We start from the raw sequence: 19,812 nt of genomic DNA on the forward strand, positions 1-19,812 counted from the left end.
TCTGAACACCTAAAAACGTCTTCTTGATCCTGTAGGATAAACTAAGGATTGAAAAGAAGTTCTAGGTGCTTCAGAATAAAGGGTAAGAGTGTTATGTGCTCAGAGACTGGGTTTTGCCTGATCATCTTAGCTGGGACTGTAACTAAATGCAGTTGAGGAGAGCATTAGACCACGTCCTCAGGCAGTCTGAATAGAGCCTATGTGAGAAGGGTGTATTCCTGTGCTGTGAATGAAAACAAGAGTTCAGGTTCAAAACTGCTGGACTAAAATATTTTTTAGGCATTTAGTTCATTTAACTACTTCCACTGTTCCTCCCCTTCTTGAAAACAAACTGCTTGCCTTTTAAAGTAAGCAGCACGATAAATCTCCATACAGCCTGCTTCCTTTGCTGTTCAGAATAAATGGTTATAACATCACAGCAAAATTAAAAGATGCAGTACATGCAGCCTTTTCTGTTGTGTCGGAAGGCCAACACTAGGGAGGGTTAAAGTGTAACACACATCAGCCCAGAAATGGAGCTAAACACAGGATATTTATGCCCGAGTCAATTTTTTATCGTGTTTTCACGTATGGAAAATTCCAAAGGAGGGTGGATTGGAGCAATGGATGTTTAGCCTGGGTAAGCCAGTGTATCTCAGGAAAGGAGCAAGGAGACTTGACACAGATGGATGAGGTTGTTATATTTTCTTATTTTCTTCCAAGTGTCTGTAGTTCAGATTTCAACCTTGTGTAATACAAAAAAAAAAAAAAAGGAACCAAAATATAAATCCAGTGATGACTGCAAGGGACACTACAGGTTCTCTCTTACTCCAGTGTAACTTAAATATCTTATTAAACAGTATGTGTTTGTGGAATTAGATGAAACCCCTGATAACTGAAAAAAAAAAAAAGGAAAAATTTTGGTTCTCTAAGCCTGTTCTCTTTCCATCAATAAACGTATTTTCACATTCAATTTCTCATTAGAGTTTCTAGCATCCTAGTGGAAATAAATGCCATAAGATTGTTGTTTTCATGCTAAGCTAATATGCTGGTTTTGCAGACTGGAGGATGTTTTCTCAGCAGGGAAATAATAACTCTGAAAACAATGGATTTTTCTTAATGACATCTAAATTTTTATAAGACATCCAGGGCTTCAAGCCAAACCATCCACAGCATGAGTTTTCCTCCATTTCATCAGTGATTGTGTTGGTAACTATGCATTGGCAATGATCCTCATTTTACTTTTAGGTGTATAATTAGATACATCCAAAGGCTAGCACAGTCAGTGTGTTGGGATAAGCCCTTCCAGGTATCTGTATGATACCTAGAACCAAGATAAGACAGGTCCAATAAATTCTCAGGGTTATGATACTTTCACAGATTACAGTGTAACATTGGCTACATCTCTGACATTGAAATATTATAATTTTTTTTTCTGAAAATAATTAGTTTTGATGCCAGAATCACTTAACATACAATGGATATAAGGGGGAATAACTGCATTTATTGTTATTGATTTGTCTTGATTTATCTCCTCCCCCTCCCAGTCTACCATTAATGAAATTTTAACCATGTGCTAATGGTTAAGCTAACTAGCCAGGACATGGGGCTAACCTTATATTAGTTCCACTCGAGACAATTTCTTTTTCTGGGGGGAGGAGAGGATTTCCAGATCTTCAGTAACTGGGTTCAAAGTCGATGTGGCCTACATTGGTAGTTCAGCCTGGGTTGCTGAAAAATTAGCAATCTGGTGTAAATGGCCTTGTTGTACCAACATGTACTGCCAGTGCATGTCACTACTACAGAAGATGCAGGGAGCATGTGCTTGTTCAAACGGCATTTTTCAGGCAGCAAGGTGCTGTGTGCCATGTTATGTGTTGTACTTTAAATTGTAAAGCCCAGCATGGATTGAGGCAGCATCAATACCTGCATCTCTTTCACTCAGGAAGCTATACCACATGCTAAATAACAAACCAGGTAAGAAAAATGCTGTCTTACTTTGACATTACTGTTCTAGACCACACATAGTACATAACAGATAGGGACTTTAACTGTTTTCTTCCCAGTTTTAATAAATGAGGGAAGTCTGCAATACTGCAATTAACATTTTCCTGTACAAAAAGCACTTTGGATCTCAACTTCATCTCATCCTTTTAGCTTTAGGATGCTTCAATGCCATTACCTAAAATGAGGTAAGCTACATTAGGCAAATAGACCTGAGCAATTTTCAGTGGTAGGGGAAACTGGAAGTGGCAGCTGTACTTGCAGAGCAGAAAAGCACATTGGATTTATTTCTAATGAGAAATAGACCATGGATGAAGTAAACTGGATTTTGTAATTCGTACATGAATGAAGATGTGATGAACCATGGTCAATTTTACTAGTGTTGAATAAAATAAAAATGCAGTATAATAAAGTATGTGATAGGTGATGATTCCTACAGTGACAAAACTGAGACAGGTTGGTAGAAGGAAAGGCTTTCTAGTGTATTGGGAAAAATATGCTAGAATTAAATTAAATTGCGAGCATGTAAGTTCTCTGTGGAATTCTAATTATTTAAAGCTTCATCATTTTAAATAATACTTAAAATTTTAGATTTAATCAGAAAGTATTTTATTGGGAATATTTTCATTTATACAATCATTGTCACTCGTTATTGTTTAAAGCAATTCATTATTGTTTAATGTGATTATTTAACATGACATTTAATGGAAGTTACTGACTGTATCTTCAATAAATTCCCTGAATCAGTCTGGTTTTAATACTGCCAAGCTACTCTAGCTTTTTAACCTTGGAGTTTGAGTGAGGTAGTTGTTACAATTTACCACAGAAGCAAGAATGTTTAACACCCCAAATGATGATGATCCACTATTGTAAAAACATTTTTCCATGTAAAATAAGCGCTATCACAGCTTGTTCTCTGAGGTCAGGAATGATTAGGGAATATCTTTGGAGAGCCTTTTTTGCCAGGAACTTAAATACTGGTAAAACTAATACAAACAGAGATTCTTATTTATTGAGTACTTACTGCATTGAATGCATATCCATTTTTATCTACTTTCACCTTCTTGAATAATTGCAGCAGATTAGAATAATACAGTTTTCCTTTGGAGAAAAAAAAACAAAAAACAACCAACTTTGTCTTATGTTTTGCTGTTCTCCACCCTTTTTCCAACAAAAACTAGGGCAACTGTAAGGGGACTTCTTTTTTTCTTTTGTCTCTGTGAACCAGCTATTGTTTTTAACACATAGTTAAGCCTCATAGAGTTTTTGGAAGTATGAGGTTCCTGTTAAACATGGAAAAGTGTATCCACTTAGAAAGTTTTCCAAAATGTCTTTAATGTGATGTGATGGGAACTACTAACTGGTAGAAAGTTGAAGATTTAAAATATTAGGTACAACATATGTCTCCATGAAACCAATAATTTGACTGATGACCCGTTTCATTTTACTTACGTGATTTTAAGTGTCTGGCATACCTAAATTGTCTTGGTGTTCTGATTTATGAATACAGCAAATAAGAATTTTTGAGACTATGGAATCTCTTACGCCTACCATGCAGTAACATATTCAAAGGGAACACACCTTTTAGAGTCAGCCTACAAAAATGTGTTTAATTTCATGCTACAATAGACGAGGACAGTGCATATGGTCAAAGCACCAGTTTTTGGCATAGTAATAGTAATCTCCATATTGAGAAGAACTTTCCAAGCTGTGCTTATTCAATTTCTTGCCCTTATCTGATCACTTCCTTAGTGCTAGAACAGAGATTAAGATATCCTCAATTGCATTTCTGCCAAAGCTTGAGCTTCACAACTGGGAGTAATTGTTACCTATTAAAACCAGTAAATCTGTCATAATGTTCACCTAGAAATTCCCCTTTTCTTTTTCTTATGTTCACAGTAAAAAGCATAGCATCAAAACCACAATGTATACAACAGAACAACAAATCATAGCATTATCAATAGAAAATATGTCAAAAACATGGTACTGAGGGTTGCAAAGGATCCTATGTACACAGCTTTTAGGAAGCAACATAACATAACTGCCTGTTTAGAAAAGTTCCTCTTTCCACTTCCTGCCTTTATCCAACCCGTAGTTTTTCCCCAAATTATATGGATATTGACGTAACATTTGGATGCATTAGTCTCTCTGTATTGTTAAGTATGACCGATTGACCTTGGTTTTCTTCTTTTTTTTTGTTTTTTACAGCTCGTTATTTTACTGTGATGGTGTCTCTAAAATATATTCAGGGGGTTTTGGCCATATAAATCTGAAGTGTCAAGCAATGGGATGTTTTTTTCTAACAAAAAGTAAGTGTTGCATATAATGTAGTTTCTCCAAAAGCCGCTCTGGGGAAACTCTCACAAGCTTTAAGATCTTACATCTGAGCAATATTGCATCTTGTCAAAGAGGTCTGCTGTGAACTGTACCATTTCAAATTGTGGACAGTATGTCATACCAGTCCCTAAAGCATCTGCAATGCAGTATTCATCTTTAACAATTAAAAAATACCTTTGCGTTTATCTTTTTGGGTTCCTCAAACTTAGAAATGAAGAATCCTTATTATATTTTCTTCAAAGATAGTCATCAATGTCCAAATTCTGCTTAATTAGTACTAATATTACTTTAAATTAGTTATGTCATCTGTATAATAGAAAATAGTAAAGTTATGCAGCTTAAGTATTTCTGGGAAGGGGAACATTTCTCTGCATTAATCCTTCAAAATGCTTTTGAAGCACTACCACTTCGAACTTGCATAAAGATTTCTATGGGATGCCACTGATCATCCATGGACAATGAGATATACAGGTTGCTGCTGTTTTTAATGCGCTATTGACTACTCTGCACTCACTCTTTGAATAGCCTTATGTGGACAGTATAGGAAAAAATGATGAAATTAGATCCATGTAAGACTCTAAAAATCAGAGTTTTGAGCAAGAGCAGCTTCTGCTTACCAATATTTCCTCTCAAAAGGAACAAGATAGAGTGGAGCAAGTAATATGCCAATATTAAGAATGAATCTGTTTGAAATTTGTATTTTTTTGTGTGTGTGTGCTTATCTTTCACTTAAAAAAGACGCAGGAACAAAAGCCATGGTTTGAACCTGGAAACGGAATGATAGGCATTTAATGCTTGAATTAATAGAAACATACCTCAGTGTGGAGTGTTATATAGACAGTTTGTGTATGTTTTTTTTTAACACTGCAAACTTTCAATTGATGCACATGAGAAAGAACATTTTTAAATTCATTTAAATTGTGTGTAGAACACTTAAATTTGTGTAATAAATGTGCCCTCTTATTTTTTCTAGCAGAGCATTACAGTTATGATCACTTCTAATCAAAGTCCAAGAGAATCAAATTTTATTTTTCAATCTCTGTGTGCTGAATCTTTTTGTTAAAGATTCCTGCAGCAGTGATAGGAAGGTTCACTGATACAGTGAGAAACAGCATAAGAAAAAATACAAGTGAGTTTTCATTTCATTTTCATTGTAAGGTTTACAGATGTGTTACATTTTCTCTTGTAAAGCTAAGAGAAGCTCCATATTCTCTCTGAATTTGGATTACCTTAACATGACAGGAATTAAGTCTTTTTATTTGCTAGTTCAGGATAACTTCTAGTGAAACTTTGTGCTTGATTTGTGAAATAAACAAGTAGCATTTTTATTCCAGTGAGCTCTTGTCAAAGGAGAATTTATAATCCCTTCAACAGATGTAATAGCTCATGACTGGATTTTTCTACAGCCATTGCCCCTTCATGAATTTGTGGAAATTCAAGCTTGGTGAGGTCCACCATGGTGCCTGCAAAGACTTCAGCAACACATGGCCCTTCTCAGCCCAGTTAGGCAGGGGAAAAGGGACTAGAGAAGCCAGCAAAGTGTTGAGCTTCTTAATAATTTTCAGTAACTTGTCCCTCATTAACTTTCCACATCAATACAATTGCACGTGAGCTCGCTTTTGTATCTCTCAAACAGAAATTTCCATGAAACACAGTATTTGAAAAAGATGGAAAATACATCAATATATAAATACTGCCTTTCTTCAAAAGGGTATCGTCTGGTGCAAAATTATTTACATTATATGTTCACTACATGGAGATCAGAAAATGAAACATTTTGTCTGTGAAAACATTTTAATTCAGAACAAGAACTGTAATTGGTGAACTTGTGTTCTGAACATGCTTCAGACAGGACTGTACCATCTGGAATTATTAACAATTTGATTAAATGCCAAATTTCTAGTTTTGAATTCACTGATATTACTGGAATCTGTTCTCTATATTATTTATTTTGAATTCATGACTAACATCACAATCTACTTTTTACAGAACAAAAATAAAATTTTGCCTGACAAAAGCACCTAGCTATTTCTATTTTTTATCACAATTTATAATTAGGAGGCATCTAAGAATACCTAGCTGAGTAATCACTGCATTATCTAAACAAACTCTTTGCAATATGATAAAAGATTTGTTAATACTATTCCTTTACCCAATACTGGTCAGCTTCATGAAGGAAACCAGCTCCCTAAAACAAGTTTCATTGATCTTAAGTAAAAATCACAGAGTGATTTTACTATATGGCATAATAACAGATGACAAAGAAGAAATTGAGTGCAGAACAGACTACATGCATGTGACAATAAAGTAGTAATTAAAATGAAGAACATGTTGTTTATTTGCTGAGTAATTGTCCTTCAAGGACCTTTGTATTTTTTTATTTCTTTAACCATTGTAGGTTATCTTGTTGTAACCTTTGTAAGTTACTAAGAGTAAGTACAATACCACTGGATTTTTAAAAGATAAGAAAGAGATAAACATTCAATATAGTTGCAAAAATATCTGCCTTCCCTTTGTATTTCAAGTTTACTCAGTCTTCTGACTAGGTTTTATTTTTATTTTTATTTTTAACATGGGTATGTAGATGACTAAAAAAATACTTTACTGTTTGATTATTGTTCCCCTCCCCAGTATTCTAATATTGCTCTCTTCTGCTCTTGTATATATATTTCTCAAATAGCTGAGTAGGTGGTTTACGGTTAGCTTGTCCACAAAGCTTCATATGCCAATGTCACATACATCACAATGTATAGTCTAATAAATAATGTGCTTAGGTTAAGCCTTCTTATTCACAGTTACTGCTTCTCTTTTGCTAATAGCCAGATTTTCCCTTGCTACCAAAACCAGTCTTGATCTAGTGTTTGATGTCAGGTTTTTTTTCCTCTATGAAAATAATTGTCCTTTCACTGTTAATTTCTCTCCATCTTTTAACATCACTCTTTTCACCAGCCTGTTTGTCATGTAGTCTGATTTGTGCATTGTCAGTAATTCCTTTCACTCCCAGTGAATCCCATCAGTTCTATCTGGCACTGTATTAACCAATTCTTCAATGACAGTGTGACCTCTGATCTGGTATCATTTGCACACGTCATCTGTACTTACCATTTTAACTTTCTGTGGTGGTTTTACCCAGCTGGCACCTGAGCTCCACCACAACCACTCACTCCCCCTCCCCAAAAGCAGAGGGGGAGAGGAAAGTATGATGGAAAGAGAGAGGCTCATGGGTTGGGATGAGGATAATTTAAGTAAAAGGAAAAGAAAGATGGAAAAAAAGCAAGCAAAGGCTGTGACAAATCAAAGGGGGGGGGGGGGGGGGGGGTCAGGTATTCTCTACTTCCCATCAACAAGTGATGTTTGGGTGCATCCTGGGAAGCAGGGTCTCAATATGTATAGCACTTATTTGGGAGGACAGATGTATTCATAATACGAGTCCCCCTTCTCCTTTCCCACCTTTTGTTGCTGCACCATACCGTATGGGACATCCCTTTGGTGAGTTGGGGTCAGCTGCCCTGGGGATGTCCCCTATTGCCCACCCCCAGCCTGCTGGCTTTGAGGGGTTTGGAGGGAGTCTTGGTGCTGTGCCAGCCCTGCTCAGCAATACCCAAAACATTGCTTTTGGGCCCTTCTAGCTACAGTGTAGGGTGATTAGCTACACTGTATGGGCTGCTGTTGGGAAAGGTAACTCCATCCCAGCCAGACCCACATACACTTTCTCACTTGTGTAGTGAGCTCATCCAAGTGCAATGAGATTCCTACCTCATTGCTGGAGAGAAAAGATATAAACATCAGTATTGCTAAGTTCAGGTACTCTCTTGAGTTCTAGAGAATGGATAGACAAGAAATCTGATGAGAAGCCCCAGCTGTCTCAGTGAGTAAGACATAGGTTGAAGATACAAGGAAGTGAGTCTGATGAAATGGCTCCACTTACAAACTTGCAGAATATGCTGTACAAAGTTTCTCTTTTTTCCTCGTGAATTCATCTGCAACTGAAAATCCCTCCTCTTCTCTGGCACTAAAAAAACAGGATAGTTACCTAAGACGCCTAAAAAGCAGGGACACAAAGCTGTCTTACCTTTGTATGTGTGTGCACGTAGCCATTTTGTGTATGCGTGATTTCAGCTTTGTGGGAATAAGGAACTAGATCATTTCCAATCAGCAGACATTCCCAGATGAATAGAAAAACGAATGAGCATCTCTGTATTGTATTTCCTTTGAATATATTGAGTTACTTGAGAAAGCAAATCCAGTTAAAGAAATTATAGGCATCTCTTACTTTTACAAGAGACAGCCATGATTTTTTAAAGTTCAAGTGCCACTTTCTGGCCACAGGATGAAGGATACCTTTCTCACTGATGGGATTAAGTAATAATTATTTATCAAGAAGCTCATCACAGGTGTGAAATCAGATGTCAAGTCTTCTAATATTTTTGTTGAATTTTGCTTCTCTACTCAATTTCTTTTTTATAATGGTCTGCTCTACCTTCTTCCTCACTTCTTTCTTGAAGCAAAAAGAAAAAAAGAAAAAGCTTTCTTGAAAAAAAGCAGAATAGTTTCTAATATCCAACAAACTATGATCCTGAATAGGGGCAGTAGACATTGGACAGCAAAGTACACATTGCTTCTGAGTGGAAGCTTCTAGTGAAGTTACGCTTCTTTTCCCATACTGTCTCAGAGCTATGTTTCTGAAGGAAGTACACGAAGTACACCAGCTTATAGCAAACAGAATCTGAAGATAAAAGAGAAGGCCCGAAAGCACAAACAACCTCCTGACTGTAGAGACTTGCTACATGAGGATAAATCCATTCACTTGTAACTTTTGCTAGGATATGACTTTTCTCTTTTTCTTTTTCTTTTTTTTTTTTTTGGTTTTATCCATAAATCAATCAATACTTCTCTAGTTTTTTTCTGAATCCGTCTTGAACAGCAAAAGCAAAATAAGTCTATTGCATATCTCAAAAATGCAGAAAACAAACTTTAGATACTGACAAATGGAATTTTGACTTTTTTGGTTTAATTAATTTAAGCAATAAGAGAAATAAGTTTATTAAAAGACACACACCTTTTCCTGATTTAAACTGAATGTTTTTTTTTGTGAGAGGTATCCCCTAATTATCATTACTAAAATACAATGTGAAGACATAGTACTTTTTTTCAAGAAAAATGCTTTGTGCTTTAGAGCGCCATATTGTGACAGAAATTAACCTTCTGAGTAGGAAGAGAAAGCCATTTCTGAAATTTAATTGATTTTTATTGTTGGCTAAGATGCATATATGTCTCTCAGGGAAATTCTGCACAGAAATAAAACTAAACACACCATGCAGCACACATCTAGTATATCTGACTCTTAGGCAATGCCACGCCAATTGTGTATATGTTAATAAGTTGCTCTGAGAGGGTACAGAAAGTCAGAGCATTGCTTCTATATCTGACTTACCGTATATAGAAGCAGATCAGGCAGAGAGTTCCTGTGAAGTAGCCATTGCTTCAGGACTTCTGGTTGTTAGGAAGTCTCAGTGGAATTGGGCACTCAGAACTGCTGCTCTGAGAAAGAACACAAAAACATCTGTATTTGTTTAGACCTAAGACTCATATAGATGAATATCCTGTCTGCAGGAATGGATGATGGTGACTGTCTAAAGGAAAAACATAATTAACAAAGCTAGCATAGGTGTTCTTAGCTTGCAGCAATCTGTACCTCAGGAAATTTCTGAAGCAGTGATGTTATTTTTCCAATTAATAAAATCTTCTGGTATCCAGAAAAAAATGTGGAAAGGAGTTCCAAAGCTCACTTATGTGTGTTGTGTAAAAAATAAATCTTTTTTTTTTTTCATTTTGACTTGCATCATGCAGGTTTTAATATTTTAATGTCATTATTTTAATGTCTTGTCATTGTAAAATGTTGTTTCTTATTCATATCACTCATAAGACTCCCTGACAGTACATTTTGGTTGTCTTTTTTGCAGACTGGAGAAGGCTGTCTTTTTAGTTTTGGTTGTCTTTTTTGCAGACTGGAGAAGGCTGTCTTTTTAGTACAGAACCTTCTCTACATTTGTTCCAGTTCTACTTTATCCTCTCTGAGATGAGGGATTGCATTGAGTATTTCATATGTAGAGGCAGAGTGGATTGATTCTGTGGCATAATATTTCTTCTGTTTTGTTCCCTGTTTAAATATTCTTTTCTTTTTTTGTCTTTCTCATTCTCTTTCTCCTATCTGACTTTACCTCTCTCTTTTTTTCTTTTTCCTTTTTTTTTTGGTTTCTTACTGAATGCCCAGCTAGTGTTTTAATAGAACTATTTATTATAAACCTGAGGTATTTTCCAGATCTGTAGTAAACAGGTCTGAGCCCATTACAGTATATGTAAAATTAACTGTTTTTTCTTATATGTATGATTTTACAATATTTGATTCTGAAATTTTCCTGACATTTTACCACCCACCTAGTCAGTCTTTCCACGTGCCGTAATATTGTCAGCAAATTTCGCCACCTCATTGTTTACCAGAACACTTGTGACAATAGGCAAACCGAAGTTTTCATATATTGGCCACCTAATGCTTCAGGCTGAGAATTGACAACAGGCAGGTTAACCAGTTCAGCTCTTTCACATATTCAAAACTCGTTACTAAAAATCAATCTTCAAATAGACTAGAGATCAGATCTCAGAAGCTCTCACAGAGTTTCAGGACACGTACTTCATTCAGGGCTAAAATAATGGTAATGTGGATTATGTTTTACAAAAAGGTATTGGTTCATACAAAGGGAGATGGGATATTGGCACTGTTGATCTTATTTGCACTGTACCTCTCCTTTCACCTGGTCAAAACTGAGGTAATTTATGTATACAATGGCTGCTTAGTACTACACGAATGATTTTTGTCCTTTCACGCAGTCTGTTTTACACTTCTTTAGAGGCAGTGCAGTGGTATTGCTTTTCATCTTACTGCACAGTTCATAAAACAAAAATATTTTCTCTCTTGTGATGCACGAAGTGGATGTTTTTTCAGTCCATCTGGACCAAACACAAGTCACATGATTGTCTGAGATTGCAGGAGACCTGGAATTGATGAGCTAGGTCTCTCCTGGGTCTGTGCTCCTTGGTTCCCAAAGAGCTTTGTATCTACAACAACAAATTACCACTATCAAAAAGAGAGAGGATTAGATCAAACGAACACGAAAAGACAGGAACATGGCATGACAGGAGAGCAGAGGGTATATAAAATTCCTGGCACTCCTGACAGAGGGACAGAATGAAAAACAAATTCCCCAGATAGGTAACCAAGAATAAGGAGGCAAAGCAGAGGGAGAAATTTTATGACATCCCTGGAGGCTAATGAAGGTGCAAGTATGTCATGAAGGTAGCTAAGTTATTTAGATGTGTTTCTGGAAAGGAATGGAGACGTGTAACTCACTGTTGTAAATTTCATGGGGAAACAAACTATATATGAACCCTTAATTAAAAGTGGCACAAACATTCAAAATCACAATGTGTACACAGACTTCCCTCTAGCTACTTTTAAATGACTGATATTGGATATTATTTCATCCAGCACAATGAATATCCTGTGTAATATGCTCAGTCTAATTTTTTTCTGCTTTCTTTAGATTGCTGTGGTACATTGAGTACAACTTGTGTATCTAATGTGAAATGTGCTTGCTTGCTCTCTGACACTATTATCTCTGAAAAGTCATTGAGTAAGTGCTCTGAATTGTGATCGTTTCCAGTACGTTTTACTGGTGGTGTTATCGGAAGGCAACTCCGTCTACAAGATTTTCAGTTTTACCTGAAAACATTGAGCTCAGAGGCATCAAATATGAATGAATGAATTCCATATTTCTTCAGGTGTCTTTCCAAACAGGCTGCTTTCAACAGACACGAGGCTTATTGAGGAGGCTAACTTCAGTTGTAGCTCTCATATTTGGGAGAGCATTATGCAGATCTTACCTACCACTGAGGAGTCAGTGATGAGATTTGAGCATTAAGGCAATGTGCTTTCAGCATGTTTTTTTTTTTTTTTTTTTTTGCTAGGCAGAAGGACTTTTGTTCTCTGAGATTTTTTTTCCTGTAAAGTTTTGGTTTTTTTCGTAGCTACAGAGAATTACAATAAGAGAGCCAAAGGTCAAAAGTACACTGGTTCTCTGTGGTTAATTCTGAATGCAATGGAAACACGATCATGTTCCAGCCAAACAGATGGAGAAATCAGTATATTTTGTGGAAGGAACTCCCTGAGTACCAAAAGAAATGTGAAGAACAAATGTGAATGCATATAATTCATAAGGATGTAATACTTTCTCAAAAAGTATTCAACAGTGAGTCTAAATTTGCAACTTTCTCACCTGCAGGTTTCCTGGACCTTCTTGTTATCTTAGGTTATACTGCTTTCTTCAGATATTTCAAAGACGTGCCTTTTATGGTTTTCCTTACAAAACAGGTTTTGTCTCAAAGGGAATTTTTAGAATTTGTCATAGTCCTTTCGTTCTTCTGTTTTTTAACAGTGGTCTGTTGGAGAGGGGAAAAAAAGAAAAAAGAAAGAAACAAGCTAGTACTTCATAAATAGGAGGAGGCATAAATTTCAGTGCTAGGAGCTTGGATGTTGTTCCTTAACTCTTAAATACCCTGGGTCTTGACAGAAGATTATTAGCTATATAATTGTCCTGGTTTCGGCTGGGATAGAGTTAATGTTCTTCATAGTGGCTGATACGGTGCTGTTTTGAACTTTTGATGAAGATAGCAGTGATAACACACCAATGTTTAGCTGTTGCAGAGCAGCGCTGGACCAGAGGCGAGGCCTTCCCAGCTCCTTGTACTGCCCTGCCAGCGAGGGGCCAGGGGTGCCCCAGGAGCTGGAGGGGACCCAGCCAGGACACCTGGCCCAGGCTGCCCAAAGGGATGTCCCACACTGCCCGGCAGCACGCTCAGCAATAAAAATGGGGCATTTGGCTGGGGGGCTGCCATTGTTTGGGGACAGGCTGGACATCAGTTGGCTGGTGGTGAGCAATTGCATTGTGCATCACTTGTTTCTTTTATTCTATTATTATTATTCCTTTTCCTTTTCTTATTAAACTGTCCCTATCTCAACCTAAAAGTTCTCACACTTTTACCGTTTTCCAACTCTCTCCCCCATCCATCTGGGTCAGGGGGAACAAGCGCAAGGCTGTATTGTGCTTGGCTGTCTGCTGGGTTACAACACAAAAATAATCAAAATCTGTAACCAGATATACATTATAACATCCTGATAACAGTATGTCTTTCAGATTAATTAAAGCAGGAAGTACGTTTCAGTCACTGGTCAATGAACAAGCAGGTGTCTGTAGGAATGTATGCTTTTCTTCTAGTTTTCCTTTGTGACGTGGCAATTTACAGAAACATATGAGAAGAACGTGCTGAGATTGCTTTGACAAAGCTGGAGTAAATCTAAGATACATTATTATAGCAGGATTATCAAAGTGTTGGTACTTCTACAATGACCATCATTATGATTACTATTGTACTACGCCTCCACCAAAGTCAGTATTGAGGTATGAGCAAATACATCTTTTAAATGCTTATTTGATTATGTTTATTTGCATATAACTGTACAAAGTCAGTGTTTTGACAGGAGAACAAAAAATATCTACTAAATCCACATCCTGCATGAATATACTCTGAGGAAAAGATTGACTGTGATTTTCCTTACTGGAAAAAGCCAAGTAGGAGGATTGGTTACAAGAAGTAGCCTCTATCACCCAGGTGGTGTCCCACGATTTCAGAAGAAGTTAAATCCAGCATAGAGTGGTACTGGCAACTAATGTCACAGTCTTGCATTTGGCTCCTTCTTACCTGCTCGTTGCACATCCTGCAGCCCCTTTACATTGGCACTAGCGTTTGTAGAGCTACAGTGAAATGTGGGATCTGGGATTGATCTGGCTAAAAACTAACCTGGGGGTGCCTGTTCTTTAATTTTTACTGGATCACTTCCTTACCCCCACTCACTCATGTCTGCATGAACATCAGTGCTGGCACAAGGAACAGGACGGAAAATGAAAACTGGGGGAAGAGCAAAAACCATCTATTTTGTTGGCAGTGCCAGTTTATGCTGCATTAAAATTATGAAACTGCAATGTAAGAAACACTACCTGAGATGTCAAGTGTGCAGAAATCTACCTCAAATCATCTGACACAGAGAGAAACATCTTTTAGATTCAGTGATTACATAAGTGGATTAAAAATTACATTCTTTAATTTCTTCATGGATTTCATGCCTAATGTCTGTCACATATTGACACTTTAATGAGTGCCTGTCTACCCAAAACACTGTTGCAAGCACTGAAAGAATACTAGGCTGTGCAGCCAAAACGTGACGGATTAATTGAGAACGTGTATCAGAACAGAAAAAAAGGTCTTCCAGGTTCCAGAGACAGTCAGTAAAATGCTCTGATAACCACAGAGTCTTCACAGAAGGCCGTGGGAGACATGCCGGGACCACAGGAACCTATGACAGTCAGATAAACAGGTTACTGAAACATTTTCTTTCACTGAGGTGATTACATATAAGCCATGCTCAATTTTACAAAGCATATTACTCTCTCCAAATATGCCTCCCTATGCAGATTTCAGCTATGCAGACGTTTGAAATATCTGAGCTATTTATACATAACAGAATAAGTCACATTTATAGATGTAGCTTGGATGCAGTTGGTTTGGCAACTAATTAAACTATGCTTATATTGATATAATTTCAAATATTGGGCTGAAATCATAACTAGAAAAAGAATCTAATAGATTCTAATAAAAGTTGATAAATGAATTGCACAAACTCTTGGAGTAACTGGAGGTGAACTAGTCAGCCCATCGATGAAGGGATTTGAATTATTATTGATGAAATTGACTGTGGGCAGCTCAATTATCAGAGAAATACTGGCTACATTTGGAAGGAGAAATTAAGAGGAAAATGGGACTATAAGATGAAGTTGTATATTTTTCCATATTTAAAATATATATTTTTGGGAAAAAGTCTTTTATACTAAGCATATACTTATATATAAATATACTTACATGTTGTTTCTTTTCATCTAGTTATAGCCTGCCCAACTCTATACACAGAAGGAAAAAGGAGTTTGTGCCAACTGTACAATAATTTGAAGCTTTGAAGTGAGTAAAACATTCTGTACTGTAACTATTTTAATCTTGTTTCAGAACAAGATATCTCACCTGTGTAAGCTACAATATTGATTCATCTGGTTGGAATGAAATGTGACTAGCAACAGTGATACATAAAATGTTCTGTTGATGATCTGATTTCCTCTCCTTCCTACTGCTCCTGATCAGGAATACTTCCATCTCCCTTGCAGGAGTTTAGCTGATGAGTGAAGAAAGGGCTCTGAAATCAGAACAGTATTTTCAAAATTGTTGCAATTCTAAGCCTGTATTTTTCCCTTAAAACTGGTCTATATATAAGGAACAACATGAATGCATACTATGGAGACACCACAGTCATTGCTACTAGACGCAATGAATATCCCACTTAACTTATGAGCCTCCAAGCAGCCTTGGACAAAATCCTCCCTGCAAATTGGTGTACAAGCATAGTAATATGGATGTATTACCAAGATCGTCTAATACAAGAGAAGCGCCAACAACTGTTATGTCCTTCTGACCTTCTTTAGTAAGAGATTTAGTAAGTCGGTCTTTCTATTGTTCGCTCTGAAATAGGTGGAGTTCACATGCAGCTTAAGGGTACCCCTTGTAACAACAAAGATTAGTTTTCTGAGCTTTCTTTCTTTTTCTTTTTTTTCGTAAGTCTGCAAACAGAACTCAAAGAAAGTTTTAAAATGATTTTTTCACTTCCCTGGAGTAATTATTCTCAGATGTCAGAGTGACAATTCAGATGTTAGCACTCTAAAGTACTGGTCATTTTACAAGACATTCAGCTCATGTACTTATCTATTTTTGTAGGTCTAAATGAAAGCAATTTGAAAGACTACAAGAAAAAAACTTTCCTTTTAAAATGATAAAAGTAAGGAGTGATGTCAAGTGCCATCCTTTTGCTCTGGACCATTTGGGGAAAGTCTAAGTAAAAACTATAAGCACGGCAAAGACACATAGGGACGTAGGTTTTTGATGTCACTGTGCTGGCAAAAAGTCCTACTGTAACTTCAGTTTTGTGTGTTTCAAATGCTTTTTCCAGTATCGTTGCTCCAGTACTCATCAAATTCATAAATGCTCACTCTATCTTTTCTCCTTTTATTTATAGCAGAAGGACTGGTGCTGAACTGAGCTAAGGACTTGACAAGCTGCATAACTGTATCCACATCATGTGAAAGAGCAGTAAATGCTGTTCTGAACAGTGCTAATGGAAAGGCTTAAGTCGTTTTAGCTCTTCAGTTAATCACTTGCCTATACCAAGGCATTTTCTGTGATGTGATTTGGTTCTTCAGTGTAAGTTTTAGTCTTGAATCAACACTAGTAGAATTCTAGACATCTCTTGACCCAAATCAGAGAAGAGTCATCATCAGAATAAATGATCTTATGAAGGATTTCTTTGACCCACCACAGGATATTAGAAGACAAAAGCTTTTTTAAAATCTATTCATACTATACTTCTGAACGTGTAAACAGATTTCCCAGAGTTTGTATCATTTCATGCTTTGTGGAGACCATATTTAGAGCTGTGAGGAGCAATTTATCACTACGAACTGACTGCAGTTTCTTATAATAATGCTACAGTTGCTGAGAGGTAAATTGGACAGTAATAAGAAATGGAAGAGTATACGGCAGCTGAAACCAGTCACTTTAACATTCTGTTTTTATATACCTTTAAAAACAATATTTCCAGGGCATTTTTTTTTCTTGCTTTGTATGTTGTCAAAAATTCTTAACTTACAGAAGAATCTCAAGCAAGATCTAAGTAGCTGATTATACTGATGAAGCTCTGAAATTGGTTACACACAAAATGCTGCCAAACTACCTAAATAAACTAACCTAAAAATTAAGAAATGTTTTCAGAAGTATATTTTTCAAATTTATTGTGCTCCTTCCATTAATTAAAATACACTCTTCTTATTCTACGTATAATCTCTCATACCACTGTGTATTGTCAACTAGAATAAAAAAGCATAAAAAGTATAAATGTTAAATGTCACAACAGTATTGGGATTCATATTTCAAATATACTAGGGAACTTGCCTTCCTTTCTTATTCATGGTGTTCTTTTTTTTCTTTCTATTTTCCACTTAAGATATAACAAGCAGCATATGAAATCTCCAAGCAATTTTCAATCTTCAAGTTCAGGAGAGATAACAGGATTAAGCTACATTTTGTAACAGATTCCTCAAGGAAATTTAATAAAACATTTTAATAATAATTTGAATGGTGTCATTTTAGCTTTAAAAGTATGACGGAAACAATTATACACACGTCTTAGTAGCAGGAACAGATAAAATAAATGTAGAACGTAACACCTCCAGAGAGCTTCATCGAAGAAATTGCAGGCAGAAAACAGGCCAGCAATCATTTGTAGCCCTTTTTCAACAGATGACATTGGGTTCCAATCCTAGCTAAACATTCCAATGTTTCTCAACTGTTTAAATCTTGAAAACAAGTGCTTTCACAGTTACAGCTACTGTGATTAGAGTGTTCATCTATGAAATGATTCTTTTCGTAGAACATCTTCATGCTTGTGTTTCTGCTTTTCAAATTACTTGAAATGCCCTGGTTGAATGGATGATGATGTTTATTATGCATCACGCTTTTCACTACCCTCATTCTAAGAGAAGTGCTATCTTATATGCTGGAGGCTAAGTTGCAGTGTTCAGATGAAATAAAGTATCTTCTTGTTTGAAAGATGCTGGGAGTTCTGCGCAAATACGAAGGGAACTGTCAAAACACAATCTAGTTGCCAGAGTACAACTACAAAACACTTAACTAAAATACTTTAAAAAGCAGGAAAGACGTGATTTGTGAGACAGTCGAATGATTCTACTTACATAAATGCAAGCTAGAGACTTGAATATACTTTTGCATTGATAAGAGGTTTATATTTAGCAAATAAAATTAATTTTCATTTCCTCATTATTCAACTAATTCAAACCTATATTGACATCAATTATTTTACCTTTTGCTAGGAACTGATTTGACCACACTGATCAACTTCCTCACAGAAGCTCACAAACCCTGTACTATGGTCCATTTCAGGTAAATCTCAAGTCCCAGATCTGAAAAGCAAACAAAATAACAATAAAGACCACTCTAACTAGTAATAAGCTCCCCTTGCCTAATTTTAAAATTAAATAATTAGTAGATCTGTTTTTGCAGGATTGCCTTTTAGTAGGATTCTGCCTCTACTTACGCTTTAATTGTATATGTACATCATTTTTGCATTTACATTTTTATATACATCATGTATATATACGACATTTGTCACTGAGATTCAATATAAACCAATTTTATGAATGTTCAATATTTAATTACTGTGCAACTGACATCTAAATGTTGTATGAATTGTACGAATTTCCAAAGTTCCCTTTTGTTAAAGGGCTTACACTATAGGGCAGTAATATTTAGACCATGTGCCTTACACAGCCTATCTTTAGGAATTCAATGTAGTCACTGAAGAAAAGAAGATTCCTCCTTTTTTTTTTTTTCCTTCGGCATGAGGCAAGGTGGCGTGAGTAATCGTGCAATGAGAGAGTTTACTTCTGCCTATTGTTTGTATACAGAGTGTATACAGGCTCCTCACTTAGTGCAAAAAATACCAGCTGCCAATGATGTTAAGCCTTTTGTGGAAACATACATTAAATCGTCTATTCTGCTTGGCTTATATAGTTTTAGATAAATGTAAACAACAGCAACAACAAAGCTTTATTACTTTATACACATATATGCTTAATTTTCCTGCTAAATTCAGTTTGTGTATGCTGTGTCGTGTTGTGATTAAATAGTGGAACTACAACAGGAAGACATCTATTTCCTGGCAGATGCTCACTTGAACCTGTTTGGGGTATTTGTGAAGCACTCTTTTGGCATTTTAATCAGCATTGCCCAGGCAGTCTGGAGGACAAGGAATTGTTTTGAGCACCCTTTGAGCCCTGAGCACAGAGTTCTCTCAGAGCTGGAGGGGAAGTTTATCACATGGAAAACATGCACAGGGAAATGAGTTTCACTCTCCTCTGCTCTCATCATACTTTCAAATCCCAGTCTTCTTTGCACTCTGCCTTCATCACACATAATTCTCTTACGGTTTTATTCATGATGTTCCTCCTCAGAATTATATTGCACTCTGCTGCTCACCTGTTGCCTGGGAGTTAAAACAGCTTTAGCTCTTGATTTGGAAGTCAGTCCACAGGACAGCATGATGAGGCTCTGTCATGGTTGGGATCAAATACTGTTTGCAAAAGGGGTACGGTTGTCAAGTTGTGGTTTGGAGTCTGGGCTTAAGGGGCTTTTCTGCAGGTTCACAGTCCCAAGTGACCTCTAGATGTTGCTTGTCTTTTGCACACCTTTTGGGTTTTGCCATGG

At 36.5% G+C, this 19,812-nt stretch overlaps 2 long non-coding RNA genes across 2 annotated transcripts; one reads left to right on the forward strand and one right to left on the reverse strand.

The window, feature by feature from the left end:
• The first annotated feature begins 1,638 nt into the window (after positions 1–1,638).
• Positions 1,639–18,091, forward strand: LOC310899361. The gene is made up of 4 exons (XR_014584241.1): positions 1,639–1,956; positions 4,192–4,292; positions 15,373–15,447; positions 16,550–18,091. It is a non-coding gene; the product is annotated as an uncharacterized lncRNA (long non-coding RNA).
• Positions 13,892–18,490, reverse strand: LOC310899362. The gene is made up of 3 exons (XR_014584242.1): positions 18,410–18,490; positions 15,508–15,676; positions 13,892–14,788 (listed from the first exon to the last, which is right to left on the reverse strand). It is a non-coding gene; the product is annotated as an uncharacterized lncRNA (long non-coding RNA).
• Positions 18,491–19,812: the final 1,322 nt, after the last annotated feature.

This window comes from Anser anser (genome assembly GCF_964211835.1).
Source record: "Anser anser genome assembly, chromosome: 4".
Taxonomy (NCBI): Eukaryota; Metazoa; Chordata; class Aves; order Anseriformes; family Anatidae; genus Anser; species Anser anser.